Below are 23081 nucleotides of genomic sequence, written 5' to 3'. Positions count from 1 at the left end.
AGAAACTGGTGGTACAATAAGTTTCATAATTAAGTGGTGGACAGATTACAACATAGAAACTGGTGGTACAATAAGTTTCATAATTAGGTGGTGGACAGATTACAACATAGAAACTGGTGGTACAATAAGTTTCATAATTAAGTGGTGGACAGATTACAACATATAAACTGGTGGTACAATAAGTTTCATAATTAAGTGGTGGACAGATTACAACATAGAAACTGGTGGTACAATAAGTTTCATAATTAGGTGGTGGACAGATTACAACATAATATTTATAAAACATAATTTTGCATGAACTTTTAGTTACTACATTCTCCAACTAGATAGAAAAATAATCATTTCTAAAGGATTTCAGAACGTATATAATAATCTTTTGTTCAATTTAACAGCCTTGACCAACTTGGTGTGCTAATTGTGCAGTAGTTAGAACATCCGACTTACAATCTGCCGGACGTGTATTCGAATCCCTTCACCAAACAAACTCGCCCTTACGGCCGTTGTGGAATTACAGTTTGACGATCAATCCCAATATTCGTTGGTAAAGAATAGCCTAAGAGTTAGCGGTGGATGGTGTTGGCTAGCTGCCTTTTTCCAAGTCTTATCACTTCAAAATTAGAGACCACTAGCGCAGATAACCCTCGAATAGCTTTGTGCGAAAATTGACAAACTTGTGCAGTGATGCCCCTAGTGAGTTTATGGACTTACTACGCTAGAATCCGAGGTTCGAGTCTCAGTGGTGGACTGATAGCGTATTGTGTAGCTTTTCGTAAAAACAATTTAAGAAACAGGCCAACTTGTGTATTAATATTCTGGCTTCAGTAAGAAACAAACAAACTTTTGATCTGAGAGCTCCACCTTAATGTAAACATGAACCCTGTTAATATACTGGCTTCAGTAAGAAACAAGCCAACTTGTGTATTAATATACTGGCTTTAGTAAGAAACAAACAAACTTGTGTACTGAGAGCTCCACCTTAATGTAAACATGAACCCTGTTATTATACTGGCTTCAGTAAGAAACAGGCAAACTTGTGTACTGAGAGCTCCACCTTAATGTAAACATGAACCCTGTTAATATACTGGCTTCAGTAAGAAACAGGCAAACTTGTGTAGTATATTAACAGGGTTCATGTTTACATTAAGGTGGAGCTCTCAGGCTTCAGACGTATGTGAATCGCGGATAAAACGGGATACTGAGCTTCTCAGCTATAAATGCATACATATGTACATATAAATGGTTGCAATGCTTTCATATAGTTTGATTTTGTGTTTACACCAAACGACGTGTAAAATCATCTGATGTTCTTGACATAACGCATCATGAGTTCTGGTTTTGTCATTTTGGTCATACATAACGCTGGAGCAACGCGCTTTCACATAATAGAGTTCTGACAACTCGTCAAAAGTCAAAATAAATTATGGAATAGAGCAGTACCCTTTCACGTCGTCATGAAAACCGGTATATCATATTTAACAGTAATTTTTTTATCACATTTCTTAAGAAAATTCTGAACACAAAATAAACTTCAGTGGATCTACAAGCACGTGAAGATATTTAACTGTTCGAGGCACAAAAGTACATACATATACATGTACAACATCAAATGTAACTAGTTTTCTCTTGTATCTTATAACTTTGGATGAATACATACATATATTTGGTGTTACGTTTCTTAAGATGTTAGTACAAGGATTTTTTACGTCTAAGACATAAGAATAGTCCATAGCATGCTATGTAAGCTCTGATTTTGCTTCTTTTTTTAAATGTTCGTATTATTATGATGAATGTCTTGCTATGGGCTTTCGTTGAAAGTTATCATCACGAATATAATTGGTACTCATTGTGTTATGATCGCAATGAATCAGAATCTCAAATGTTTGACCAATAACAGCATAGATTCTGAAAAAACTCATGCGCATTGCTTTTCAATCTCACGAACAATATATCGGATTTTTTTTACCAATAACAATATAGCCGCTGATTTCTTTAAATATTCCCCAAAGTTACACAAGGGATATCTGCACTGATTTTGAACTAATAGACTAGAGGGAAGGCAGCTCATCTATAACTCTGGTCTACTCTAATCGAATAATGTAATTTAACGGTCATTCTTCTACTGCACCACAACCCCAAAAGTGCGAAGTGTTTTTCTTTTCTTTTTTTTTTTAGGAAACGGGTTGCGAACTATAAACTCACTGACTTTCAGGCAAGCGGTCTAACCGCTAGGCCACGCTGCTGAAGAACCCTGTAATATATAGATGGCAATATCAATGCTACTGATATAAAAAAATCAATCAATAAATACAATTATTTTATCACTTTGCTATCAGATATTTCAGTGCATTTTAAATTTACTTTAGAACTGTAATTTTTCCACATGGTTTATAGCGTATTTATAAATGTTTAGTGTTATGTGATAAATCATAAGTTACTTTTAAAACTCCATTTGCTAATATATTATTGTTTTATTTTAATCTTACAAAATTTACATGTTTCAGTATTTTCAGCGTCGGTACTCTTATTAGAAAAACAAACAAAAAAACGAACATGAAAAACGATGAGATTATAGCATTTATTCTAATATATTTTGTAAAACATATTTGCCAAATGTTTTAAGTTGGATTAGGGCTGGGCTAGCCTAGTGTTTAGCAGGCTGTGGATCAAAGGGTTCAAGGTTCGGAACGTGACATCGCTGAACAAGGTCCGTAGTTTCGGTTGTGAGCGCGTAAAGGATGTTAAACCAAAGGTGTTAAAACAACACCTTCTGCAGTATGACGAAGCATTTTAACTTTTATCTTATTCACCCCAACACGGTTGTTAAACCAAAAGTGTAAAAACATCCCATAACACCTACTGCAGTATGACGAAGCATTTTAACTTTTATCTTATTCATCCCAACACGGTTGTTAAACCAAAGGTGTAAAAACATCCCTTAACACCTACTGCAGTATGACGAAGCATTTTCGCATTTATCTTATTCATCTCAACACGGTTGTTAAACCAAAGGTGTAAAAACATCCCTTAACACCTACTGCATAATGTCGAGGCATTTTCACCTTTATCTTATTCGTTCCAAAACGGATGTTAAACCAAAGGTGGGAAAACATCATATAACAATCTGTGTGAAAAAATATTCAAACAAAGCGAAAAATATAAAATTTATGCCCAAAACTAAATCTCGAATTTCAATGAAAAATAACAAAAAAAACACGGTAAATGTTTGTAATAAAGACTGAAAATTCTGATTGAAATCTTAATTAATAGTTCAGATGAATTATATTGGAAAGCCCACTTGTGACACCAAGACTAACCTTAACCCTAGAAGAAACATTCAGTAACAAACATAAGCATATAATATGAGAATAGATCCAGAGTGGTCTATTCGTCAAAAAAAGCGGGAACCTAAATGTATTTTAATTGAGAGTGCCGGACAAAAGATTGAAAGTTAACTCTGTAACATCATACAAAATGACAAATTTAGTTTATTGTTAATTTTGAGGAAATATATTCCTTCTCGAAGGTTCTAAAATAGATTGAACTTTTAAATTGTCGCTCTAACACACGTACTAAATTTATCAATATTTTTAACCCTGGAATGACAGTTTATTGTAAAGCCAGGGGGCGAAAAGATGAAATATTTATAATCAATAAACTGAATTCGATATAAGCAGCAGAACCCCAGTGTAGACAGAACAAGATGGCTGCGAGTTAGGGCTCCTGTGGTTTAGTGTCTCTTTGTTTCTTGGCTCTGTTCTTGTCGTTTGCAAAGTCCAATCACGAAAATTGATAGATGTTGCACCATTCTTTTGTTAATTCTATTGACGTTTTTTAGGTTACGTTCTGCTGTTTGAAGTTCACTTATTTTGGTGACAGCGTTGTCTATCAACAATATCGACAGTTCCGGTTTGAAGTGCGGAAATGTTCAAATTCCGCCGCTGTAACAGCATCGGGTGGTCTCAGAACCAGCAATAGAGGCATAACTTATTTTTAACGCTATTCGTTGTTGTTGAAATTCCTTAATAATATGGAACAAAATTTGGAAAATCCACCCAAATAGGCCTGGTAATGCTAGGAAAAAATGTCCTGGGACTGAGAAATTATGTTACAGGTCAATATCATTGTAGTGGATTAAAATGTTTATTCTGTATAAATCAGTAGTTTCTTGTCATATAAAAAATACCAGAATCACACTAATAAATACTATGTACGCGCATTTCAACAACTATAACCAAAAACGTGTATTGTTCTTGACCAATAATAACATTTGTCTTGAAAATGATGAAACAGTTTTTGTACATTTTTACATGCGACTTCTAAATACTGATATAATTGTTGTTCGTATTATTTATTTAATTGTTTGAGAGAGATTTGTTTGTGTGTTTGTTTGTTTTTAAGTAAGCACAAAGCTACACAATGGGTTATCCGTGCTCTACCCACCACAGGTATCGAAACCCGGTTTCTAGCGTTGTAAGTCCGCAGACATACCGCTGTGCCACTGGGGGCTTTGAGAGAGAACTAATTTCTTTGTACGTGACTAACAATACTATTTAACTTTTAATTATTAGTATGTTTTTAATAACGTTTAGGCCCCCCAGTGGCACAGCGGTATGTCTGCGGACTTACAACGCTAGAAACCGGGTTTCGATACCCGTGGTTGGCAGAGCACAGATAGCCCATTGTATAGCTTTGTGCTTAATTCCAAACAAACAAAAAATTAATAACGTTTTGTGTGATTCAGACGTAATCATTCGTTAACTTATAAGTAAGTATTGATATTAATGGCACTTACAAATGGCTCAACCCCTTTTTCTATCCACTTATAAATAAAGCACTTTCTACCTATTGATATATATGGCACTTACAAATGGCTCAACCCCATTTCTCTATCCACTTATATATAAAGCACTTTCTACCTATTGATATATATGACACTTACAAATGACTCAACCCCCTTTTTCTATCCGATATATATCAATAGGTAGAAAGTGCTTTATTTATAAGAGCACTTACAAATGGCTCAACCCCTTTTTCTATTCACTTATAAGTAAAGCACGTTCTACCCATTTGTACTTTACCGACCATTAAAATATTTGCCACTTAATCAACTTGAAATGTGAAGTGTGCTTAAATTAAATATTTTATCTAATTACACCTCCTATGAGAAGAGTAACGAAAAGCATCAAACTTTATATAGTTTTTTTGCAATTCGTTGAATTCAACGTATTTATCTTGAGTATGTGTATTTTACTGGATCTTCAACCTTTTCATATATTTTTGTTCGCATTTGATAAAAGTTTGGAACATTCAATTAAAGATCCTATCACGTGCTAATAGAATATGTGAAAAACAGAAAATCAGCCGTATCTTATATATATGTGTGTGTGACATAGGACCGGGCGTGATCTAATCGTTAACGTGCCGAAATGCGGATCGTAGGTTTCTGGGTTCAAATTTTAATGCCACTGAGCAAGTTACACACTTTCTGCTGTCGACGTATTATAAAAGTGACAATCCGTTCCTCTAAGCGATTAATAGTAGCCATGTAGGCGGCGAGTGCTTATTTTTAATTACTTTCCCTCTGGTCAATAGTTCTAAATCAGGAACGGCTATGCCTGAATCTTAGATGTTTCTGACCTGGTCGTTTACCTCTTGTGTCAAATAAGCTGCTGCTCAGATTGATAAAACCATATTCTAAAGATATGTAACACACTTAAATCAACACACACACACACGAACTGTTTATTGCACTAAGAACAGCCATGAAAAGATATTTCCTGGGTTGGGAGAACCTCAGAACTTATTGTATCTGCATGAACTACGCGTTTACAGAAGTGGTAAATATGCTTAAATCAACACACACACACGAACTGTTTATTGCACTAAGAACAACCATGAGAAGATATTTCCTGGGTTGGGAGAACCTCAGAACTTATTGTATCTGCATGAACTACGCGTTTACAGAAGTGGTAAATATGCACGTAAAGATGTTTTACAAGTATTTATGGTTGGATTATAACCTTTACTAAGTTACAGTTTTTATCTGGAACCTTACAATGAATAATACTTTTCTCATTAACATCATTCGATCCCAGAACGCTGTTGTTTGCTCACTTGTAGGACTTTCCGTTTCGAAATGCCAATATTGAATGTGTCGATCCTTCATGAAAAAACGCCAGTAAAGTGTTTTGTGGTATTGCGTAAAATCTAGAAGATCGAAGCTCCGAGCATTTGTCAGCGAAAATGTCTAGAATGATTTATTTTATATTGATGAGCATTGTTGTCTCCAAGTGACAATCTTCTCCCTAAACGTTCCGGAACCTTACTGTCCAATCAAAAATTAAATCTATAAACTAAACCTTCTCTTCCTTTTTTAAATAGACATTTTCAGTCGTTATAGTGTAATAACATAAGCTAGTAACAGTTTGCGTCGCTAAAATCCAATGTTCGACTCCTCGCGGTAGACACAGTGTGGATAAAGCTAGTAAAGTTTTGTGTCGCTAAAATCCAGTGTTCGACTCCTCACGGTAAGCACAGTGTAGATAGCTCATTGTGCAGAAACAAACAAAACTGTAACAGTTTCTTCTTTCGACATACCAATAAAGTAATTTTACACCACTTTGATTTATCTATTGGTTTGATAATATGTAACACAGATGATGCTGTGATATTACAACAATAAATGAGATATATGATATGTTAAAAAATAAAACACATTATGGTTATATAACACGACACTATTATCTCAAACCTGTAAATGAGATATATGTTATAAAATATACCATATTACGGTTATATTACACGAAAGTATTATCAGAAGTATATATTTATGTTTTCCATGCTGCTTCTTATTTTATCGTTTGAAGCCTTCTCATTATACCTATCAAAAACCTAACAGAAAAGAAATCCCATGCAAAAGAGGCCTAATATACCAAAAAACTGTGTAGACAAAGTTTCAACTTGGAGTGGTCTCTAACAAATACATACTTTCTTTAATATCTTGTCATAGAATTTCATGTTTAAGTTAAAGCTTAAGGACCACAAACTTTATACTTTTCTGACTTTCCTTCCAGACGAAAAGAAAAACAGTATAGAAAATGATTTATAACTAGTCGTTAAGTTATCTAATGTGATATTAATGTTCGGTTTATAGCTCAGTTTAGGCCTATACTAAATAAAAGGCTTGTAACCAATCACTTCCTTTAAAAGTAATCACCTCGTTAGTCCAAGATATAGAACAGACAAAATAACAGATTGGTAAAATAGAGTCCATCTGTATGTCCCATAAATAGATAGGCAGGGGTGTGAGGGTGGGTGATAAACGGATGAACTGGTAAAAGAAAGGATAATTTCTGTATACGTTTTTATGTTTTTTTCTTAATTTCTACTTCTATACTTGCGAATATTTTAATATATTTTCAAACAACCAATAATTTGTTCTAGATAAATAAAAGAACACCAAAAAATCATGGGAATACAGTTCTATTAGGTTTCAGTAAGCCTATGTACTTAAATAAAGAAACCGACCGTTTTGAAAATTGCATATATTAGCATATAAGTGAAAATCATTTAACTTTACCTATAACCTTTATTACTAAATATTTTAAGTTGGTTTTTATTTTGCTGAGCCACATATTATATATTTGTAAGCAAATCGACTCCTCTAAAAACCTTCCGAAACAGCTTGTTTACATAGGTAATAAACCTGGTCGACTTGCCCTATGATTAGTTACACATTAGGAGATTTGAGGCTAGTAACACATTTGCACAACCGCTTCGCCAATAATTTGTGATTTAAATATTAACTGTTTTCATTTCTTTATTTATTAATTTTACTAGACCTTTAGGTTAAATGACTTGCTGGTATTACGGTATGTAGAATGTGTAGTGAGTTAATCTATAACTAACTCGTGATTCAATATCTTTGCGTAATTAACGCCATTGCACCCAGTTGAAAATGTTAGCGTGGTTAACAGCATATCGCAGACTCGAACATTGGATCTTCCATTTCTTAATTTTCCTTTGCTACCATGCTATTTGCCAGATTGTTTTTCTTATTATTACTCTTTCTCTACTGGCTCTTATCACTTTTTCTTATTAAGATAAACTCACAGAAACACGTATATACATATCTATGGATATTTTTGCACACGGTGTGCATTAAGTGTAGTAAAAACGCATCAAATGTAGGCTACCATGCTAATGGTAAGAGCTGTAGATCCATAAGACCTCTTCCTGCGATATTAATTACTACGAGATTCCCAGACGGGTGAGGTACTAAAAGACTCCTTTTTTGTAATTACTGTTATCATTTATTAATCAATACACACTTCGTAAGTAAGGATCGATAACTTTAATGAATGTGATTTAACTTCGTATCGTAATCATTTCGTGCAATTATCTTTATCACGTTCTATTAAAAAGGAGACTTCAAAAACGTATTTTGTAGTTTCTTGACATGTTAGCGAGTAGTTAGTCACGTGCCGTTTTCTGTGATAAGTAACCTTATCTGCCTCAGAAGTGGCAGTTAATGAAGCCAAAGATGCCTCACTTTTCTTCTTCTTTCCTCAATAACGTTATCTTCTAATTGTGACAGTAATAGTTTACAGTGCGCTCAGAGTTGACCTCGAATGCATCAAATTTTAATAATCGATATCATTTTGCGACAAGCTGTTGGTCAGGCATAAAAAATGCGCCTTGATTAAATAAATTTGAAAGATTATTAAAATTCGTGAGTTATCCAGTACTTTTATTGGCTTATTGATATGTTCAAAAAGTTTTATTTGATAGACCTTTCAAGTGTAATTTCAGAAAATGTTAATAACGACACTGGTATTTGGTATTTCCAAACTGTACGACACCTGGGCTGAGCATTCTTGTGAGAGCAGAGACTCCAAGGCTCAGGTATAGTCATCCCTAATTTAGAACTGCTGATAAGATTGAGGGCAACTAGTCAGCAGCACCAAAGAGCAGGATTGAATGTCACGCCCTCTAGTCAGCAGCATACCAAAGAGCAGAATTGAATGTCACGCCCTCTAGTCAGCAGTACCAAAGAGCAGGATTGAATTTGAATGTTAAAGCGTGGAGCATGTTAAGTGGCTCGAATCTTGGGCCTTCAGATCCACAACTCAGCACACTAATGTCAAGGTCACATCTTGTTCTGAATAACATCACTTGGATGTTTTTATATGTTGCTGTCTGTTTGTATTATTATCAAGAATTGATTCTCTCTCTCTAAATGGTTTTGTTTTGTTTATATTCTAAACGAGTTGCGTTCAACACGCTATCAATGTTCCCAGAATAGTAAAATTATCTTTAATGTCTAAAATAACGAGTAAGCTGCGAAACAATTATATATCATGGGAAACATGCATGTACAGCGCACTCGTAGGTTAAGCTAGGGGATACTTCTGCACCCTTAGCAAACCTAGTTCCTGCGTCCTTGAATTTCGTCCTTCTTATAAGCAGATTATCGTAAGGGGGGTTCTTTTCATAATCAAGGAAATATATTACATAACTAATGCTATTTTTTAGTCTTCGAATCTGTGTAGTATGTAAAATTGTTACTTTATGCTCAGGGTAAGCATAATGCAAAGGGGACGTTACTTTAACCAGAGGGTAAGAATATTATATCAGTAATTTATCTTCGTGGCCAACAAATTACGTAATTAATGCTACTTTTCTTCTTGGGATATGTATGTTATGTAAGGCATATTACTTTTATCCTCAGGATAAGCATATTGTGTAAATAATGTTATTTTTTATCCTCAGGGCAAACGTATTGCATAAGGTGAAAATGATAAATGATGTATTAATCTTCAGCTGTTTAAATGTTATGCGGTTCGTTATCACATCTAACTTTGGTAGACTAGAGTGGATTTTGACATCAAGTTGAATTTTTTAATTTTTCACCTAGAATATAAATAGTTGTACGATTAGGCTTAAGGTAAAAAAAATCAATTTATATTGTGTTTACGAATTAAACCTTTTCTTAAAATCTCAATTTTTGTTTAAATCACATAAAACATGATCCAGACATAAATAATGTGAATGCGGCTTTAAACGTCTGACTGATTTTTAATCCATTTCGTGATCTTACAAGAATAACGAGATTAAAGCTAACACTTTTAAGATGCTTATAACTCACGGACGAAGAAATTCTACATAAGTAGCCAGTTTATTTTATACTATCAACTGTAGCTGTAGAACTAACTATAGCATATTAAACGTGTTGGTGACTGCAGACGTTTACGGTTTCGTTATGCAACCTATCAAATATTATTCTATAGGTAACTATACCTCGAATAGTCCTACAAACTGTAGCTGTAGAACTAACTATAGCATATTAAACGTGTTGGTGACTGCAGACGTTTTACGGTTTCGTTATGCAACCTATCAAATATTATTCTATTGGTAAATATACCTCGAATAGTCCTACAAACGTATTGAACCACTTATACATAACAAGCTGCAGGTACTCCGTTATCCAGTTAGGCCTAATGGTTAGCGTATCAAGGGTTCGAAACGTGATGCTCCTGAATATGTTTTATAAGTGAAATATTCGATTCAAATAGCTGGGAAATACCTTCGTAACGACGTATCTGCTATCTGACTACATTCTCTCTGGTCATATTTAAAATTAGGAACGAGTACACCTGAACCCTTGGGATCTCTGACCATGTGCGCATAAGATAACGTGCAGATTGAAAATTCCAATTTCTCTAACCGATAGGTAATAAGATAATAGTATCTTGGTTTGTGTTCCAAACTTAAAGTCTTAGAACAAATAGCAAATCAAATCAGTAATGCTCGCTGGTTCCGACTCGTAGTGCTCAGACTACCAAAGAAAATATGGCACATGGGCGTCAGTGAAGGGATCTTCTTATAGAACGAACTCCTTCTATACCTCAACTACAAAATTAAGTCTAGTGCTGTAAAGACTGCCGTACATGGCTGTAATCGTAACTTCGCCTATTAATGTGCCTCTTCATCTGACATGAGCCTTCCTATGAATCATGTACTGGGCTGCTATGGACTGACTTTATCTGTTTATATATTTCTTTTGGGCTTTGACATTCAAAACGAGAAAGAAACAGCAAGTTTGAAGTAGTATAAATAAACACAACAGTGGCTAGAAGCATGAACACAAGCTTAAGCCTACTCACCACGGACGCAAATTCTGCAACAACTTTATTCATTTTTGCTCACATGGTATTACGTTGTCACTAAAAATAAAAAATAGTATTTTAAAAATTAGCATATTTGGTCGTCTTAAACTTAATTTTGTATGATCAAGTTAAGAAACAAAAGTGTTAAATATAATCCAACAGATGATTCAGTCTTATGGATTGTTGAATGATATACAAAGTGTTTTATAGTTACATGTTTCACTGCTGTTGTTGTTCAGATATGTTTTACAGTTATCTTTTCTTCATCTCATGATGTTCTTAAACTTTCTTCCTCTTTCTAGCTCTGTCGTATTGGCAGATTTTTCTGTTCGAATAATATGTACGGGTTAATCCTAAACTATTTTTTTGTGTGTTTATATATCATTTCAAATCTATACATAAACTTCATAAAAACGTGAGTCAACGATCTTCACCAGTTAACTACTTTCTTTGTCACACGATCGATAAAGGTTTTCAGCAAGCCACTTGGTGTGAGTTTTTATTTCAGTGGTTATGGTAGGTTACAAATGAACAAAAATTGATCACTTGCTTTTCTTTCATTATGTTACTCCTCAAACGTTTTCTGATTGACTACTACTTTTATCATGTGCTAGAACAAAAACGTCAAAAAAGGCGTCTGTGTATGTTAGTTTTAAGATCTGAAAAACGATTAATTCCATCACTTAGGCTTCATCCAGTCCCGTTATTTTGTTTTCGTCACTTAGGCTTCATCCAGTCTTGTTATTTTGTTTTAAGACTGGATGGAGCCTAAGTGACGAAAACAAAATAACTGGACTGGATGAAGCCTAAGTGATGAAAACAAAATAACAGGACTGGATGGAGCCTAAGTAATGCCCAAGTGACGAAAACAAAATAACTTTCATCTAGTCCTGTTATTTTGTTTTCGTTACTTAGGCTTCATCCAGTCCAGTTATTTTATTTTCGTCACTTAGGCTTCATCTAGTCCTGTTATTTTATTTTCGTCACTTAGGCTTCATCTAGTCCTGTTATTTTATTTTCGTCACTTAGGCTTCATCCAGTTCTTTTATTTGTTTTCGTCACTTAAGCTTCATCCAGTCCTATTATTTTGTTTTTGTCACTTAGGCTTCATCCAGTCCTATTATTTGTTTTTGTCACTTAGGCTTCATCCAGTCCTATTATTTTGTTTTTGTCACTTAGGCTTCATCTAGTCCTGTTATTTTGTTTTCGTCACAGGACCTGTCATGACTCAGTAAAAGCGTATAGGGTCATTCATATCTAAAACCCCAAGATTGGACAAAAATACTTCATCTTTGAAACAACACAAATGTCACATATTAACATTATCTCGATGTCTTCCTTATTCCTATACAAGCAATCATTTTGTTATCTCTGGACGAATTACACCTCCAGAGGCGCTGAATGTTATACCAAGCTTTGCTTTTGCGTGTATTTTGTTCTTAAGCACGAAGCTACACAAGTGGCTATCCGTGTTATACCTGCATTACCAGGCGAATAATAAACTTATATGTGACGTGCTGATGATGTAAACAGGTTATATCATAACCATTGTTGCTGAGAGCTAGTTGAATATTATGTACAGTAATGAGTGTAGTCAGGGGACAGTCCCCCAGTTGGTGAGCAACGTCGATCTACCTTCTGCATGGGAGTTACTGATTAAAAAAAAGACTTTCAGAGGTCTTTCTGTATTATCTAAATTACCGTTTGCGAATAAACACCTAACTAATGCACTCTGGGCTTTTTTAAGTTGGCGTAATGGTTAGTTTGTCAAGCTGCTGACTTTGATCTGATGGAATATAAAAAAAACTTCCGAAATCCTTGCAGAATGCTTTCTTCCACCAGAATTTATTGACAGAAAAGATGATTAGTTAATAAACCAATTTCTTTTATCTTTTTTTTTGTTCAATTCTATTTAATATTGCACTTTTAACATGTAACATTTGCCCTAAATCCCAGGTTTCGATTCCCTCCGATAGACACATCAGGAAGCCAAATATGGCTTTGTTCTAAAGCAAACAATGAAAAAAAACATGCACGATGATATACGAGTTATATTCAGCGAAAATAACACAACTGTAAATTTATATTAATATTAAACTTTTAAAAATACTCGTTATTTATTTCTTTGTATTGTAGGAACCAGAAGGGGTTTTGAACTGACCTATTCCATATTCATATGTGGTACATTATCTGGATATAAACTGCTATCAGAAAGTTCGTTTCTTTTATACACGTTCCAGTTCTTTTACTTTGGGCCTCCCAGTGTACTGAGACTTTGTTAAGTTCGTATGTGTTTTAATAGTGTCAGCTACAATCTCAGTAACTACAAAATTCTTTATTGCCATGTTAAATTCACACGTGTTTTAAACGTGTCAGCTATAATCTCAGCACCTGCAACATGTTTTATTGGCAGACTGTCAACTTCAGATGTGTTTTAATCGTGTAGGCTACAATCTCAGCAACTATAAAATGCTTGATTGGCACATTGTTAAGTTCACAGTGTGTTTGAATCGGGCCAGTTATAATCTCAGTGATGACAATATTACAGTGAGGATGAAATTCCTTGCTTTATTAGCACGTTTTAATTTGAAGTGTGTTTAGGTCGAGTCAGTTATAATCTCAGTTATGACAACACAAAAGTGAGAATGAAATTCCTTGCTTTATTGACACGTTGTTAAATTCAGCTGTGTTTGGATCGAGTCAGTTATAATCTCAGTGATAACAACACGAGAGTGAGGATGAGATTTCTTGCTTTATTGACACGTTGTTAAATTCAGATGTGTTTGGGTCGAGTCAGTTATAATCTCTTTGATAACAACACGAGAGTGAGGATGAAATTCCTTGCTTTATTGACACGTGTTTAAGTTCAGATGTGAGTATGAGACTCTTTGATTTTGTTTAGTAGAAATAACGATACACAGCCATGAGTATAGTTATAATCCTTTATTAAATAATGTAAGACTTTATTTTAATTACACTTTAACGATTCGAATTTACTTCAAGTAGACAAAATTTCAAGTAGTAATTGTTTAATAGTTCTCTAAATGTTCCACAAAACACACAAAAATTTAAAACCTTCAGTCACACTTTCTTGCATTTTTTTATTTCACCTCATATCATTAAAATTTCTGAACAGATGACTATTGTAATTATTCAGTACAAAGATGTGACGATATTGTCATTTACACAAAGGACTGGACTTTCCAGCTACATACGAATTTGTTCTAGAGGAAAATAATCATTATATAACCCTAAAATCACCATATGGTCCCCATCTGCTTTTTAAACATTTTTCTAAACTATTAGTATACTTAATTGTGTCTGGATCCGTGACCTTGTTAGTTACAGAATCCCTAATAACATGTAGTTCACACACAAAAAAATTCTAAACGTAAATACCATCAATATTGTTATTAATCCTACTAATTACTATTAGGTTTTCCTTTATATTTTACATAGAAAATGAGTTGTTATTTCACCCAATTTCTTTGATCAGTTCTTTTGTACTGAGTGTTTCAACAGACAAAAACATAAAGCGATATGTCGTCCCCAGCAGAAGTGAGTGATATAAAACAAGTCGATAATTTGAGGATTAATGCTAGTATTTGTTTTTTTTTAACGGTGGGAAAATACCTTTTAAAGAAGGATCATTGGTCAGGCTTTTACTCAAATTTAGCACTAGATGCAGTCTTAACATTGAAAGTCACTAAAGTTCAAACGAGCATCAGGGTAAAATACTTAAGAGTTAAATTTACGTATTTTCAAACAATCAAAATGAGACTCCTTGTGGGAAAAGATAGGAACATTCCTATTCCATTTTGATCCCAGGTTCAAGAATTAAAGATAGTTACGGACGTAATGCTCACCAATCCTCAAAACAACCCTAAAAACAGTATGACTTCGTTTAACTAAAGATTTTGAAGTTACAAATATTCTTACATTTTACATGTTTCCTAGTAAACGTATAAATACTTGTACTGACACATTGGATTGGAGCAGCAACATACTGTACAAATACTTGTACTGACACATTGGATTGGAGCATCAATATATTGTATAAATACTTGTACTGACGCATTGGATTGATGCATCAATATATTGTAAAAATTCTTGTACTGACACATTGGATTGGTGCATCAATATATTGTACAAATACTTGTACTGACACACTGGAATGGTGCAGCAATATATTGTACAAATATTTGTACCAATACACCAAATACATTAAGTAACGTTTTTCCTCTCCTTTTTTGTTTTGTGAGGGGGAGCCTTTGACCTATCTTCATCATCTAGTAAAAGCCATACCAAATACTAAATACACACATAACTTATTGTGAATTTGAGTATAAAGTAATCCTTTGAAAGACCTCGTGGGTTGGGCAGCTATTGATCTATTTTTAGTCCATGATTTGATTAAAAAATAATTTGAAACATATTATAATACACACCACATGGCTTTGACAAAACAAGTCATTTGAAAGGATCCTCAGGTTATTACGATAATTGGTATGAATCCAAAAATAAGTCGTTGTTCTGTAAACTTAACCGGGGTGGAGTAGGGGAGGGGGAGTGTATTCCTGTCATTAGTTTTAAGTAACCTGAATAATTATCCCGTTATTACATTTCCAACTATATACACATTATATCTGTTTATCAATACTTCTGATGATGCTTTAGGAAAACTTCAGTTCTTACGAGTTCAGTCCGCTCTTCAACCACCTATTCATTTGTTGAAAGAAAAGGCTTAGTGATACTCAAAGGAAAGTTAATGACTGTTCAGAATATCCACAGATAAGAAAGCGCTACCCACCGTTTTCATATGTTTCAGCTTTCTTTGGGTATCTTCCAATTATGACTGGACTTTTATCTTATTTTTCCAGATATCATTTCCGTTCGTTTTTGTACTGGATGAATATCGTAGCTTTCGAGTATCGAACATAGTGTTAAAGCTGAAGTTCTCTTAAAGACTTGAAAAAATGAATATGCTGAGGAAATGGGAAGACTCAGATTGATAAGAAGTTTTCTCTCTGATTTTCGACTTTCTCGAATTGTATACCAAGTACAGCCTGCAAATTTGTAATTCTACGATACGGAAAATTTCTGCCCATGAAATTAAATATGTCAGCTAGTGAAGAAAACTTTCACTACTATCACGTGGAAGGATACACTAATACAACACGACAAGGAATGTTGGACGCCAGCCACGACAGTGAATCCATCTTCTTCCTGTGTGATAACAAAAAAGAGAAAAATATATTAAATTGAAACGAATGACTATTAGTGAAAACGAAGGTTAAACTCGTCTCACTGCTGGCATTAAGTGCTGGCAACTGACTGAATAATAGAGAAACATGATCAAGTCTCCCGTTTCACATTTCTAAGATATAAATCTTTCATTAGAGTAACTAGTAAATGAATTATCTAGTAACTTAGCAACGAAACAAAAAGATGTTGTTAACGGGGTAACTAAAATAACACTTATAAGATAATGGATGGAATATTTTAGTTATACTCGAACCCGGTTCTTTAGAACAGTAATTAATCTGTTATAATCATCGTACGAAACATGTATTACTAACTTGTAAGCTCAGTAACAGTTTTAAGAAAAATCCTACTTAGAGCTCTTAGAAGCTGTTTTCTGTGGGATTAGATGGTCTAATCTGATAAACATGCTATGATTTGTAACCCACTTGCCAGTATATGTTGCTGAAGTAATCTTTTTAATTTTGAAAAAAAAGAGTAAAATATGAAGAAGAGTGTAAAAAATAATACAACATCTTCCAATTAGATGTTTTGTTTGAGTTATTCGTTCAACGCAACACAAAGGCTAGAAGGAAGATAGCTAGTAAATAGTACCTACCACCAACTCCTGATGCTCATATAGAATAGTAAGATTTGACCGTCTCTTTTACAATCACCTATGAACCAGAGTGTAGAGCACTGTTTTTCTTTAGTTAACGGTGCGTGAACCATTGACCCTCGGATCCACTGTCCGGAATACTAATGGCAGATAAATTTTGAGAATGTTGTATTTCGTAGTACAATATACGAAAGGAATAACTGGTCCTTTCAAAGTTATATAAATTCTATCATCTTTAGCCATACATACAACACAACTTAGAAAGCACTTAGGAATTGTATTTTGAAATGTTTGTTTGTTTCTGGCAAAGCTACTAAGTATTGGCAAACGACTTGTTCTAAATGAGTCTTTTCATTTCAAAAGTTTTTCTAAGAAATTTTAAAGGGTTTAAGATAGTAAAAAAAGAAACAGCGTCACACATATACATATTTTTAAGGCAGTATTAGGTTTATCCGCCATCGCTCCACAATAGAAGACAAATTTTTTATTTCTTTTTTTTTTAATGGACAGCCGAAGAACTATTCCAAGTTAGACACATACGCTATATATCAATATGTTCCTATTTGTATCGATCGTAAGCCAACTGCTGCACGGGCAAAGCTATGATGTCCTTGAAGGAAAAGCTGCTTCGTCTACAAACTAAAGGCTTCCTCTCTTGGTGGGTATGATAAGACTTTAGAAAAAGAATACCACTGGTAACTGAAAATACCTACTTATATAATTACGACTAAATAGGTTTATCGACAGCTAAAACACGTGAACATTTTATCAGAATATTAATAAGATGGCTAAAAACCTTGTTACAGTCACATAATTATTCAAATCGGAAGTTATATATTTGTAAACCATTTATATACTTAAGATTTAATTACGAAATCTAAGTTATTACTGTCAAACTTAAAAAAGCCTAATCTGCAAAGAAAAACAATAAAAATATTATAATAAATCTCTCCTCATTTTCCAGCAGAAGAATCATCCCTAAACTCTCTTTGATCATAGTGCTGGATTTTATATTTAAATTGATTTTTATTAATATATTTCTAGCATAATATTCAATTGGAATTTTCAACCTAAAAATCACCATATACGCATGAGAAGTAAGTGTCCATACTTTTTAACTACTGACCAAAGAGAAACAAACCACCTATAAGCAGTGCCCGCCACCAAAATGGTTTTGTCCGGCTGTTTGATAGGAATAGCAGAACTGACTATTACTTTTATGATGCATCCACAGCTGAAAATGCAGAAAATTTTCAGACTTTCGTTCCACAATCCGACATGTTAATCATTATACTACGCTTGACCCCATAATATTCAGAAGATGAAAATTACATCGTTTAAAATATATTACTTCTAGGTGCGCATCCATTAATACCCGGATCAGTGGAACACTTGCCCAAAACAATGTAAATTTATGTTTTCTACAGGATATATATACCCTTATCCATCATTAGCACGTTGAATTACTCCTTACCTCCTGCTATCTGACAGTAAAAAGTTATCACCGCTCTTAACAGTAAACGCCAGTCTTATAGTTATTAAGTCCTTTACAGTAAACACCAGTCTTATAGTTAGCACTGTCCTTTACAGTAAACACCAGTCTTACAGTTATCACTGTCCTTTACAGTAAACAACAATCTTACAGTTATCACTGCCCTTTACAGTAAAAACCAGTCTTACAGTTATTGCCACCCTTTTAGTAGATACAGATACCCCTGCAAGTCAACCAATCTTTCCCCCCCCCCCAGTGGCTCAGCGGCAAGTCCAAGGAATCTCGCCACTAAAAACTGGGTTAAGAACAAGTAAACAAAAACCATTTCAGTAATATTCTTCCACAATAAATCTATGCATACAGATATAAATAGATACTTAATACATTTATATCCAGAGGTTGAGTATGTTATATTGAAACGATTTTGGAGTCTCACCACGTCGTTACTGTCCATGTCGCTACGTCCAGTGATCTCGACCTTGACCATAGTTCCGCAGCGTAGGAACTGACATTGCAAATGACTCCAACGAAAGGCTTTCATGTTCAAAGCACACAACTTCTCACTGTCTGGTTTCAATAAGCAGCCTAGCGTAAGACGGCGACGATTTTCCAGCGCCCGTTTCAACAGTCCAATCGCACAGACATCCATAGGCGCTACGTCCGGCGACTTGACCGGCATGTCTTCGTATGTAATTGCATGAATACCCGTTTCATTGTCTAGCTGGTCGAGGTAAGCGAAGAGTGAACAGGTATGTCGTGGAAATAACTTGCGTGTTTTGTACAGTCAGAGATCCTTCTTGATTTCTTAGTTATGTTGCGACCTGGGACCTGGGACACATGGAAAGCTTTTGCCGCTGACCTATGTGTTCGTAGAATCTCACTTCTTACAAGATTCTGCACTTGCCTCAGCTGGGGTAAGACTTGAAGCAGGTCTCTCTTGGGATGGTTCTGGTGTCCTAAGTTGTTCCACATTCCTTTGTTTTTCAATGGCATTAAGTACAAGGAACATCCCTGTCTTGAAAATTCTAAATTCCCGATCTGAACACATCTGTATTATCTGAGTGTGTGAATATTTTGCATCGAAAAGGGCTATTACATAACATTCCCAAAATCAATCTGTTTTCGGTCGCATCACACTATCTATGAATGCCAAATAATGTCAAAATGTAGTTCTGATACATGATATTCCACTGCGACTTTATATTCGTTGTAGTTGTCACGTGACTTAATGACTTTTTTTATTCACTTTTGTTTATATAACGTACTCATCCCTCTGTATTTAATTAAAAAATAATGATTGTACGTTTTTCTATTGCTTGTGCAGAGAGTGGCTTGATGACTAGCGCGCCTGGATATGAATTGGAAGGTATAAGGTTCGAACTGCAACATGCCGCCGAACAAACTTTGTATTATTATAGCTGTAAAAATCAAATCCTTTATTAGGTTTAGAAGAGCCACCACTGCAGCTGACGTTGTTGTTTTTTTTCTTCTGGTCAACAGTTCTAGATTAGTGGTGGGTATGCCTGAACCTTAATGGTCTCTATTCCTACTGTTAAACCCAAATGTAGCAAATGTGCCGTTCAGGCTGAAAATATCATACATCTTCACCATCTTTAAAGGCAATGGTGTAACTAGAAGTGTGCCTTAGTGCTAGCCATCATGATTGAATAGTCCATATGTTGGTCACCTCTACAAACACACAAATGATCTTAATTGTTACTGTTCCGAAACTAGTTCAGTATGTTAGCTTAGTTAACACGATGCGTAGCACATAGTAGGAGTGCGCAGAATAGTAGCTTACGTTTACACTTATTACTTTAGAAATGATCATCAAATGTTAATGTTATGTTATTTTTAATTGTTTAGCAACGACCAATTATTTTTATGGTTTACACAAATACTCATCGTTTTGTAGCAAAAATCTTAAAGCAAAAAAATGTCTTCGCCGTTTCCTTTTAAATAAGTTAATTAGTTTCAGATGAAGTCATTCCTATTACGGTTTTAACGTTAATTAGTTTCAAATAAAGACATTCCTATTACGGTTTTAACGATTTCCTTACGTTGTTGGACAGAGAGAAAAACAAAACAATCTTAAGAAGTAAAATCGTGCTTGAGATTTCCTTGGTCTCCTGTTTACTAAGCGGTAAGATCGAAGGCTTAGAAACGTTAGATTCGGGGTTCGATCCCCGCTACACACATATCGCGAATAGTCCACTGTGCAGATTTGCGCTGAAACAAACAGTTATAAGATAGCATTTGTATTGGAGGAGGAGAATATTTTATGGCTAGAGTGTAAACAATACTGCTAGTAAACTGTATTAGTTATATGAAAAATAGGCGTAAGAAAACAAGCTAAGATAAGAAGAAATCAATTTACCATAAGCTTTTATGTGTCAAGATCTGGTACCTCAACATTTGCTATTTTAGCGTTGTGATAATTTCACTACTTTTATAGATAGTTCCACAAACTTTATCTATCCCCATCGTTTCTCACTTCGCAAAAATAAAAAATAACGAAAAATCGATAAAAAATAAAAACAAGCATTGCCATTAGAAGAGTTAGGTGTGTATGATTCTGACATACGTTTGCACCATGCACAGCTGTCATATGAACTTTTCTCACCAGGCCTAACTTTGTGAGATAGTATTCAGCAATCTTCTTACGATTGATTCTCACCAGGCCTAACTTTGTGAGAGAGAGTATTCAGCAATCTTCTTACGATCCATTCTCACCAGGCCTAACTTTGTGAGATAGTATTCAGCAATCTTCTTACGATTGATTCTCACCAGGCCTAACTTTGTGAGATAGTATTCAGCAATCTTCTTACGATCCATTCTCCCCAGGTCTAACTTTGTGAGATAGTATTCAGCAATCTTTTTAAGATCGATTCTCACCAGGCCTAACTTTGTGAGATAGTATTCAGCAGTCTTCTTACGATCGATTCTCACCAGGCCTAACTTTGTGAGATAGTATTCAGCAATCTTCTTACGATCGATTATGGGATTAATAATTTTACATATTATCACCACCTTTAATTCTTTGATTAATGTTCTAAGGTGATAATGAACTACTTTAGTATGGTGCCCGCCGTTAGTTTAGCCTTTAAATCTTGTTAACGCAAGCAGGATAACAGTTCCTTATATAGGATAACACTACGTCACCTCTCTCTATTGTTAACGCAAGCAGTGTAACAGTTCCTTATATAAGATAGCACCACGTCACCTCTCACTGTTGTTAACGCAAGCAGTATAACACTTCCTTATATAAGATAGCACTACGTCACCTCTCACTATTGTTAACGCAAGCAATATAACAGTTCTTTATAAAGGATAACACTACGTCACCTCTTACTATTGTTAACGCAAGCAGTATAACACTTCCTTATATAAGATAGCACTACGTCACCTCTTACTGTTGTTAACGCAAGCAGTGTAACACTTCCTTATATAAGATAGCACTACGTCACCTCTCACTATTGTTAACACGAGCTAGATAACAGTTCCTTATATAGGATAACACTACGTCACCTCTTACTGTTGTTAACGCAAGCAGTATAGCTCTTACTTATATAAGATAGCACTACGTCACCCCTCACTATTGTTAACACGAGCAGGATAACAGTTCCTTATATAAGATAGCACTACGTCACTTCTCACTATTTTTAACGCAAGCAATATAACACTTCCTTATATAAGATAGCACTACGTCACCTCTCACTATTGTTAACGCAAGCAATATAACAGTTCTTTATAAAATATAACACTACGTCACCTCTTACTATTGTTAACGCAAGCAGTATAACACTTCCTTATATAAGATAGCACTACGTCACCTCTTACTGTTGTTAACGCAAGCAGTGTAACACTTCCTTATATAAGATAGCACTACGTCACCTCTCACTATTGTTAACACGAGCTAGATAACAGTTCCTTACATAAGATAACACTAGGTCACCTCTTACTGTTGTTAACGCAAGCAGTATAGCTCTTACTTATATAAGATAGCACTACGTCACCCCTCACTATTCTTAATACGAGCAGGATAACAGTTCCTTATATAAGATAGTACTACGTCACCTCTCACTATTGTTAACGCAAGCAATATAACAGTTCCTTATAAAGGATAACACTACGTCACCTCTTACTCTTGTTAACGCAAGCTGTATAACACTTACTTATATAAGATAGCACTACGTCACCTCTCACTGTTGTTAACGCAAGCAGTATAACACTTCCTTACATAAGATAACACTAGGTCACCTCTTACTGTTGTTAACGCAAGCAGTATAACAGTTCTTATATAAGATAGCACTACGTCACCTCTCGCTGTTGTTAACGCAAACAGGATAACAGTTCCTTATATAAGATAGCACTATGTCACCTGTCACTATTGTTAACACGAGCAGTATAACAGTTCCCTATATAAGATATCACTACGTCATCTCTCACTATTGTCTCTTTCGGCACGAGTACCTTTTACTGCGCATGACACAAGGTTTTAGTGTATTACATTCAAAATTTCATTAAACTACTTTTTGTTTATGTTATACCAATTAGAATA

The 23081-nt window shown here is 34.7% G+C and overlaps 1 protein-coding gene and 1 long non-coding RNA gene across 3 annotated transcripts in view; both read right to left on the bottom strand.

Annotated features, from left to right (window-relative positions):
* Positions 1-11845: 11845 nt before the first annotated feature.
* Positions 11846-12157, bottom strand: LOC111085399. The gene is made up of 2 exons (XR_002610244.1): positions 12047-12157; positions 11846-11894 (listed from the first exon to the last, which is right to left on the bottom strand). It is a non-coding gene; the product is annotated as an uncharacterized LOC111085399 (long non-coding RNA).
* Positions 12158-14096: 1939 nt separating this feature from the next.
* LOC106457744 (ubiquitin-conjugating enzyme E2Q-like protein 1) overlaps positions 14097-23081 on the bottom strand; it is a 61783-nt gene continuing 52798 nt past the window's right edge. For both annotated transcript variants that reach the window (XM_013917190.2, XM_022383767.1), the window contains exon 3: positions 14097-16394. The gene's annotated coding sequence lies outside the window, so the exon portion shown is untranslated. The remainder of the gene's footprint in view (positions 16395-23081) is intronic.

The sequence above is a fragment of the Limulus polyphemus genome, unplaced genomic scaffold, assembly GCF_000517525.1.
Source record: "Limulus polyphemus unplaced genomic scaffold, Limulus_polyphemus-2.1.2 Scaffold368, whole genome shotgun sequence".
Classification (NCBI taxonomy): domain Eukaryota; kingdom Metazoa; phylum Arthropoda; class Merostomata; order Xiphosura; family Limulidae; genus Limulus; species Limulus polyphemus.
This window is presented reverse-complemented; position numbering and strand designations above follow the sequence as displayed.